The sequence below is a fragment of the Topomyia yanbarensis genome, chromosome 3 (genome assembly GCF_030247195.1).
Source record: "Topomyia yanbarensis strain Yona2022 chromosome 3, ASM3024719v1, whole genome shotgun sequence".
In the NCBI taxonomy this organism is placed as follows: Eukaryota; Metazoa; Arthropoda; class Insecta; order Diptera; family Culicidae; genus Topomyia; species Topomyia yanbarensis.
Genome location: NC_080672.1, coordinates 346,435,454 through 346,444,686, shown reverse-complemented (window position 1 = coordinate 346,444,686; position 9,233 = coordinate 346,435,454).

Sequence of the window (9,233 nt, the reverse complement as noted above, 5' to 3'; positions counted from 1 at the left end):
GCTGGCAAGCCGCGATGTTCTCTATATGTCCCTTATATACACCTTTGTGAAAACCATCAATATACAAGTCTAACTGCCCCTTGTTATCTCCTTATCATTCTCAGAACGCTCTTCCACCTGTATCAAACCATCTGTATCGAATGAGCCAACAAACACGGGACCTACGGCACGAACATAACACGCTTAACTCGAAATGTAGCCGATCCACATCTGAGCCGTACTACGAAATCGTCTGGAAAAACCCCTGCCATCTTGAGGAGGACCACCCGGCGTCCCAGTACATGATTCCCCTGATGAAGGCCACCCGAGTTTGTAATCCATCCGTTGATCTCACGATGCCTGAAACTGAAATAATTTTCTCTCCCTGCCATCTTTGTCTACCCTCCCTCCCCTGACTCTTATACCCAGAAGTAACACCCCTACCCCCCCCCCCCCCCCCCCAATATCATCACGAAGCATTTAGCTCTTCTTGTCTCTTCTAGTTTTAACTATTATATTATATAATCTCGTTGAAATTGCCCAACTCTACTACCCACAAAAATAACTATAATTACGAATCTTTACAAAATTCAATCATGCCCTCTAGTTATTCCTAGTTTTAAGTTAGTCGTAAAAAATTGTCCCCCTTAATTAAACATTATTTGCTCCAATAATCTCACTGATAAAAATGTCAAACCATATTGCCACAAAAACTAAATGACCCCCCTAATCTTACGAAAACAATATTATCCCCTTGTGTAGATATATAAGATAGCTATAACATCGCATTAGTTTCATTTTTAAAAAATCAATATGTAATCCCCTAGTTTTAAGCAATTTAAAATGTAAAACAAAACAAAATTGGCACCTTTAAGCTAACGCAACGTGCCTTATCAAATAAACGATTTGAATAAAAAAATAAAAATGCAGCATCGTTAAAGAACAATATATACTATAAAGTTCTCACATTGCTTCCCTGTGTGACTTACTGACTGAGAATAAAAGTAAAGACAAATCTGCTATTATAATACACAAATGATATCTCGTTCAGACAGAAAACTGTCCATTAAGACTATTCGATGGCCTATTGGGTCGAAGACTGTTTACAAAATGGAATTCACTGCATGATTTCGGAATATAACTCGTTCCACAAAATTAAGACCATTCGAGATTCGACGTTTCAGACAGGCTTCATTTTACTCATCTTTGCAACGAAGAGATAGAGAAATATTTTACCCCCATATAACATGAGTTTTATTTTGGTGCGCATTTTTTGCCCAGTGACTAGGAGAGCAGAGAGAAACCACATCCTCTCATTGCTGAATCCTCTTGCTTATGACAGAGCAAACCTTTATTAGATGCTCTGCTTTTAGCTCATCATAGTCTGGTGGAGCAACGGAGATAAATTGCTCAGTTGACAGATGAGAATAAAATAGTTTCCTCTTTACCCTCAGGGGAACCAAATTTAGTTCACTTCACATCAGTGTTCAAATATTTCACTCGGCTTTCATGATAAGTATCCATGTTTTACCTTCTGGGAATAGTAAAGATGTTTGAATTGGCAGCTCCCAGTTCAGCATATTTCGGATTTTTTCTTGGAACAATAAAGGGATGAGTTGAAATATTGTTAACCCATTCATGCCCATGTTGTTTGTGGACAACAACGTTTTTAAACAGATATAACTTTTGATTGAGGCGAGATTTGCTCACAAAAACAAGTAAAGCTCATTAATGTGATTATTGCCTTTAATTTGAGTATTAACAGTTACAAGGATCAGCTCTAGAACTGAAGTTATTGCAATTAGTCTGATTGGATTCCGATGGAGCAGTGCTGCCAGAGACAGCATACGTTGACGTCGGAAAATGATTTTTTCATATATCTTCGTTATGGTGCAATATTTCTGAAAACTGATAAAACTTATCAATTTAGGCTGTCGTTGGCTACGTTTTCCTCGTAATTGGACTGTTGTAATTATTCTAGGAGAATTGTATTGAGCATTAGAAGGACAAAATTGACCAGCTTCTAGCACTGCTATGGAAGCACCTATCTTTATGAAAATAGGCTTTTCGTGCTTCTTGACCCCACCGTTTTCAAGGAAAAATAGTTTTGAAACCCTACATGCACTAGAAAAAAGTTGGGCATGAAAGGGTTAAAAGGGATTTAAAACATATGTATTGAATCAGAAAAATATTTTTTTCTAGTAGCCTGAAAACTATCTCGCGTAATTTTAAACCTAGAGTCAAAAAAATGTTTTTTTATTCCTTATGACAGTAGTAAGCGACTTACGAAGGATTTTTTTTTCGATATTTGGCTTTTTCGCGAAATGGCGCACTATTAAGTGAAAAAAGCGCCGAAAATACCATTAAAATCGAAACAAATTGTTAATTTAACAAAAATTAAGCAATATGAAATTAAAATCCTACGCACGTTGCTGGAGAAATCATTTCGAATATGCTGTGAAAATTTCAAAACGACCAAAAGCCATTTGTTCGAGTTGCATTTCCGGCCAACTCAAAAAAGTGGGTATGAGGTTAACACAAGAGGCGTTGCGGAAGAACTGATAATTTGAGCATTTATATATCGTATTCGTCTTTCATTTTTTGGGATATAATTTTTAGACTTTTAAATAAAAATTCGACGTTTTAAAAATTCTACGGTGGGGTAACCACTAAAATGCCCAATTAGACTGATTTAAGGGGTTACATATAAGTGGCGTAAAAGTGAGCTAAGTTCGTGATTTTTTAAAGTTTTTTATGCAAATTTTATTTGAATAGGCGAAAGAAAGTTCGTTGGTAGCATTACCGAAGATAGAAAACACAAGTTGAATTAAAAAATATATTGAAGGTTGTCGGAGTTATGGTGCATCCCCCAAAGCATGTTTTTTGGCAAAGGTTTGTGGTGAACGCTCTCCAAGCCGAACCGCTCAACAGAAAATCAAAAGCTAAAGATTATTGAAGCGAAATGTATGGTGGTGTACTTAATTGGATCGGTTTCCTAAAAGAAATTTATTATCTTACAAAAAAAAACATATTGACCAAAAAATTGAGTTCTTCCGTGTTAAAAATTTTAAACAAAAATTTATTGCTAAGAATCGAAAATTTTTAGATGAAAAAGCAACCGTTCAAGTACACGAGAATGTAAATACAAACAATTCAAAACAAAGTTTATGTAAATCGGATCTCTTTTGGAAGCTTTTGAGACATCACGTTCACCGCAACGGTACTTTTCAAAAAACTTCATTCCGAGATGATTGCGTTTAAAGTTTTGTGCTTACTTCATTTGTGGAAGAACCAGCGCGCTGCAAACGGCTGTGATTAAAAATTTAATGGTTCGATCTGGATGAAATTTTGCACGGATATTTTCAAAAGCATGTACTTTAAGAATATCTATTTTTTTCGATTTTATGAGTTCCAACCAGTTTTTTAGCCCCTTAAAGGATATTGAGACTACTTTCATCGTAATTATATTATAACCCTACTCATTTGAAACCTTTACTTAATCGGCGTCTGCCATCTTTCTTCATCACATTGTCGCAAATGGCAGGGTGAAAATTAGAGCACTCGAATTAAATTTTCGTTGCATTTAAACACCAATATTCTACCTTAATCCAATCATTGCAAAAATAAAACCAACGTTGTCTTCAAATCATTCTCAAATACATGTTTAAAAAAAGGGTCCTAACATTAGTGTAATGCTCAAATGTCTATTAATTTGCTCTACCGAACGTGCATAGATTACACACTTAGTTTGAATTAGTGAGTAATGGAAATTTTTACTTGGGTTTTGATAGTCAATTTAGTAAACCAATTCTGTTACCAACTCTCCGCAATATTCTCTTTTTACTCAATCGTGAAAAATACTCAGAAAATTTTCAGATGGGGATTGCTGACTTGTTCTGCAATTTGATCATTAAATTTGACGAATTGGTAGTGGAAGTTAATTTACCAGCTTTTTAATGGTTGCACAGAAAATTAAAAGACGATCGAAAGAAAGCCCGGGATTTCTTAAGACAAAACATTCTCATTATCAAAAAATCGCTTGTTCGCAAAAATTATGAATAATTATCAATAAAGCCGAATTATTTCCACATTTTCGCGATTGAAGCTACACTTCCTTGCACTATCAGGCTTCTAATTATCACACTTGCGAGTCAAATCCTTTATACAAAATCGTCATGTGTAAAATTGCCTCAAACATAATGACGACCAGAAAAATTTCACTATAACTGCTTTTTTCCTGGTTTTTGTTGAAAATTCATGGTTTTAAGAAAGACTAAGAAGTATTCGCAATGTTCAAACACGTCGTGTTAATGTTTTTCTCCGAAAATGGCAGATGGTTTGTTGTACATGATTTGTAAGTTTTTGACGAGATTCTATGATGTTTAACTTTTTGCCGAACAAGTCAGTTTTTTACTGCATAGTGGATAATTTACCGAAAAAAGCAAAAGTAATAATAAATTCAATTGAAAATATTCCAGGTTTTAGCAGCAAATTATTCGTTATTTAATTAATTAACTACCAAAGACGCTGAAAAATGAATACACTTTCTCAATTTTTTAAATCAATTGCTGATCTCCGTTAAATATTACTGTGCAAATCGTCAAATGAAATTACCGAACAAGTTTGGGTTTGCTTAGTGTGTACATATAAATGGCTGGTTTGAATATGCAAAGCCTAAATAAAGCACTCATTTGATATAAAATATCGCAATTCTGTTGATTTTGAAACCATCTTATTTTATTGGCATTTTTTCAATCATGCTCTTTCTGTAACTGAGCATCTGATGATGAACACTCCCTCTTGAATTGGGCGAGAATTAATACTTTACCATCCCCCCTGCGTGGTAGAGCGATATGTGTGAACACAAAAAAATCTCTTAATTCTCGAGAGCGTGTTCTCTTGCTTTCGGTGGGAGCTGGTAAACAGCCCTACTGCGTTTAACTGCTTGCAAGAGAGAAAATGAGCTAAAATCGAGAGCAGTAAGGAAGCCTGGTTTCAGACGATTCCTGCGTAGAGTCGGATTTCAAGGATTATCGTATAGGAAGAATTCAGAAAAAACTGTCAAAACAAGGATTTGCAATTCGAATATTTCCGCTGTAAGTTCGCAAAATTCTAACAAGTTTCGTGGGTTCAGTGGACGTCAACCTAATGAAAAGTGACAGCTGGTTTAAAAAATCAATGTTATTTTTTCTTAGTAGTAAAATAAGGAATGTTGTGACATTCTTAAATTGCGAATTCTTTACAACAAGCAGCTTCGAACATACACTAAAATGTTACCGACTAGGAGTTTCTCAGTTGTAAACTAGTTGATTGAAACCTTATATCGTTTCCCATATTTTTACATTTTATTATTTGGTGTATTTTCTTCGTTTTATTTATTTTGTTTATTTTATTCTTTTTTTTTATTTTCCCATATTTTTTCATTTTATTATTTGGTGTATTTTCTTCGTTTTATTCATTTTGTTTATTTTATTCTTTTTTTATTTTATTTATTTTATTTTTTTATTTATATTCATTTATCAATTTTGCACATTTATTCATGTTTTTCATTTAAGTAATTCTATTTATCTTATTCATTTCGTTCGTTTTATGCATTGAATTCATTTTTCTTCATTTTATTAGGATTATTCACTTTATATAATTCACCTCGTTCGATGATTTCATATTTTTATTTTTATTAGAAGCATTTTTTATATATTTTAGTTATATTACTATATTACAATACTTTTTATTCAATTCATTTTATTTTATTTTATTTATTGATTCAATTTTATTTTGTCTATTTCATTAATTTAGCTGCATTTTTATTTCATATATTTAATATTTATTTTCATCAATCTATTCATCCAATTTTATTTTTTTTTAATTCATTTTATTTTATTTTATTTATTGATTCAATTTTATTTTGTCTATTTCATTAATTTAGCTGCATTTTTATTTCATATATTTAATATTTATTTTCATCAATCTATTCATCCAATTTATATAATTTAAATATTTTTTTGATTTATTGCATGTATTTTATTTATTTGATCTATATTGTAATTTTTCTCAATTTTAATGTTTCAAATATTAATTTTCTTTGTTTTATTTATTTTATTCATTTCTTTCATTTTGTTCATTTTTAGTACATTTGTTTTACTTTTTTTTATTTATTTCATTTTATTGTTTGTATTAAACTAATAATTCAATTATTGGTCTGTTGACTTAAGTGCCAATTCCTTATTTAGGATTGTGGTGGTATCCAACGGGACAAACGATCGGAAATGGTGAGTGAAGTTAAGCAATCATGTGAAAAAAATCCCCCCAGAGGCAAGATTCTAACTCGCAACCATTGAGACTCCGGCCCAATGCACTAACCCTTATGCTATCCCTGGGTATGGTGACATCCCAGAAAGAACATATGATTATCCCACTGGCGACTTTGTATTAGTTATTGCGTTGTTTTATTTATTTTGTTTATTATAATTTTTCGTTTTACTTTTATTTATTTCATTTATTTTATTTCTTTTATTGAATTTTTTTTTCCATTTCATAAATGTTATCAATTTCATTTAGTTTTTTTTATTTTATTTATTTTTATTTTACCTTTTTATATCTTTTATTTTCTTATTTTAGTTTATTATTGTTTTTCATTTAATTCATTCTTTTCATTTTACTCATTTCGTTCTTTTTGTCAATCGAATTCATTTTTTTTATTTCATTAGAATAATTCATTTTATTTATTTCACCGATTTCGTTGATATGATTTTTTTTATTTTTTCACTAGTATTATTTATTATTCTTTTAATAGTATTATTTATTTTAGTTATTTTATCTAGTTTTTATATTTTTAATTTTAATCGTTTTATTTTGTCTATTCATTTAATTTTACTTTGTCTATTTCATTAATATATTTGTTTATATTCTTTTATTTCATCTACATATTTTATATATTTAATATTTATTTTCATCATTTTATTTATTTTATTTCTTTACTTATTTCGTTTATTTTATGTGTTTTAATAATTTAGCCCTTTGCTGCGCGAATTTTTCATTGTTAATACTGTTATACATAGCTTTATATAGGTTTTCGGGATCGCTGATTCTGATTCTGACGTCGAAAATGAAAAATTCGAAATGGCGCATCCGATATGACGACTGTGCTTGGCTAAATTTAATGCTTTTTTATATTGGCCTAAAACGTCTTACAAGTTTTCGGGGTCGCTGTTTCTGATTCTATGGTCGAAAATGTAAAATTCAAAACGGCGGATCCAATATTGCGATTGTGCTTGGCTAAATTTGCAGGCGCTATTTTTAATTTTTGAATTCTGACATCGAAATCAGCGACCCCAAAAAATCGAGTTTTATGCTCATTGTAACAAATTTTTTTTTTCTTTAAAAGTGGTTGCCATTGTGTAGCCGCCATTTTTAACTTTCAAATTCTGTTATCAGAATCGTAATCAGTGACCTCAAAAACCATATAATCTATTTTTATGCTAGTTGACAAGTTATCTCTGTCTATTAGAATCTTTTATAGATCAGCATAATAATGAACTCCATTTTTGCATATTAATTTTTTTCGAAAAAACTGACCTGCGAAAAATTCTGCAAAAAATCTATTATTTATTTCAATGTTTGAGATACTTGCAAAAAAATTAAGATCTTTAGGACTTCTAGTTCAGACACAGCCGAATTTATTGTGAAAAATGAGAATTTCGAGTTTTAATTGTTTATAATTAATAAGTAACTAACAAATTCACATTTTTTGTGCTAGTTAGACTCCTGACATCCCTAAGAGTTGATTAAAAGAAATAATTCATATTTGTATGTCAATGCTAACTAGAAATCCAATAAACACTTAGGTGGGACGTATACGTCCCACTGCATCGCAAAGGGTTAATGTACATTGTTATCTTTTTAAATTTAAGTAGTGTTTTATTCAATTTGTTTTATTTATTTTATTCATCTGATTCATTTTTTTCTTTTATTTAGTTCATTTTAGTTTATTTATCTTACTCATTTTATTTATTTTTTGTTTGTTGCTATGTTAGTTATTGTGTTCATTGTATTTGTATTATTTATTTCATTATTATTTTATTTAACTTATTATATTCATTATATGCATTTTATTGATTATATTTGTTTTATTGTTTTTTTTTATTTTTATTATTTTATTCGTCTTTATTAATTTCTTTTATTTAAGTTAATTTTATTAATTTCTTTTATTTAAGTTAATTTTGTTTCATTTGTGATTTCGTTTTCATTTTCTTATTTGTCTTAGTTATTTTTTAAATTTTATTTATTTATTTAAGTATTTGATTTGGTTTATTTTTGTTTATTAATTATTTTGATGCCTTTTTCCTTATTTTGACTTATTTTTCACTTATTAAATTTCATTCCTTATTCACTAATTCAATTTCATTTATTTGATTGACTGTGTATACTCAAGGTTCTATTCATGCTGAAATCGAAAGGCGTAGGTTCTGCAAACTAATAAATCAGTCAACAGTTACGTGTATGGAAAGTGTCTCATCTCACTGCAAGAGGGATTAAATCGGTTTTATTCTATATTCTGATCTGTTTTCGACATGATGTATCAAAATAAAGATCAAACATTCGTTTTCGAACGTCTGACTGGAACACATCGTTTACTTTTTCTGTGATATGCAAGTATAGTTCAAGTTAAAGTTGAGGTCAGCCTTTGTTCTTTTGTACGTTTCATTAGTTGTCGATCGTTGATTGCTGTGGATCGAACTCATTGTCCTCGCTGGAGTAAAAATATCGCCGCTAGCGATGGCAAGTAGCAGTTTTTATTTTATTTTTTTTTACATACAAACTTCTGCCGAATTTACGATTAATTTCCCTTTGCACAACGTGCTACCCTTTAACATAAATGTTCGGAGGCGAATAACTTCTGATATTAACATGGAAGTCCCTGATAGTTCCTTAACTGATTCTCTCAACATTTCCCGAAAAAAATCTTTAGCCTCATTCAGACCTTTGGTGGTGTATTTGACCAGTCCTTCGATTGAAACACAAAGTGTGTTTTAGTTTTAGAGATTTAGCTTCAAGCCGGCGCTAATCTATTCCTACGAAAAGTTAGTGTCGGTTTCTGAAGAGACGAAGGCGAAACGCACCCATGACTAATAAGCTAGAATTTGTGTCCTTCATATACAAAGACTGGTTTTACCAAAAATGTTCGCCCGAGTGAGAGATTTTAGTGTTTACCCAATTTTTCTACTTGGGGTGAAATATAGCATAGTGAATTAATT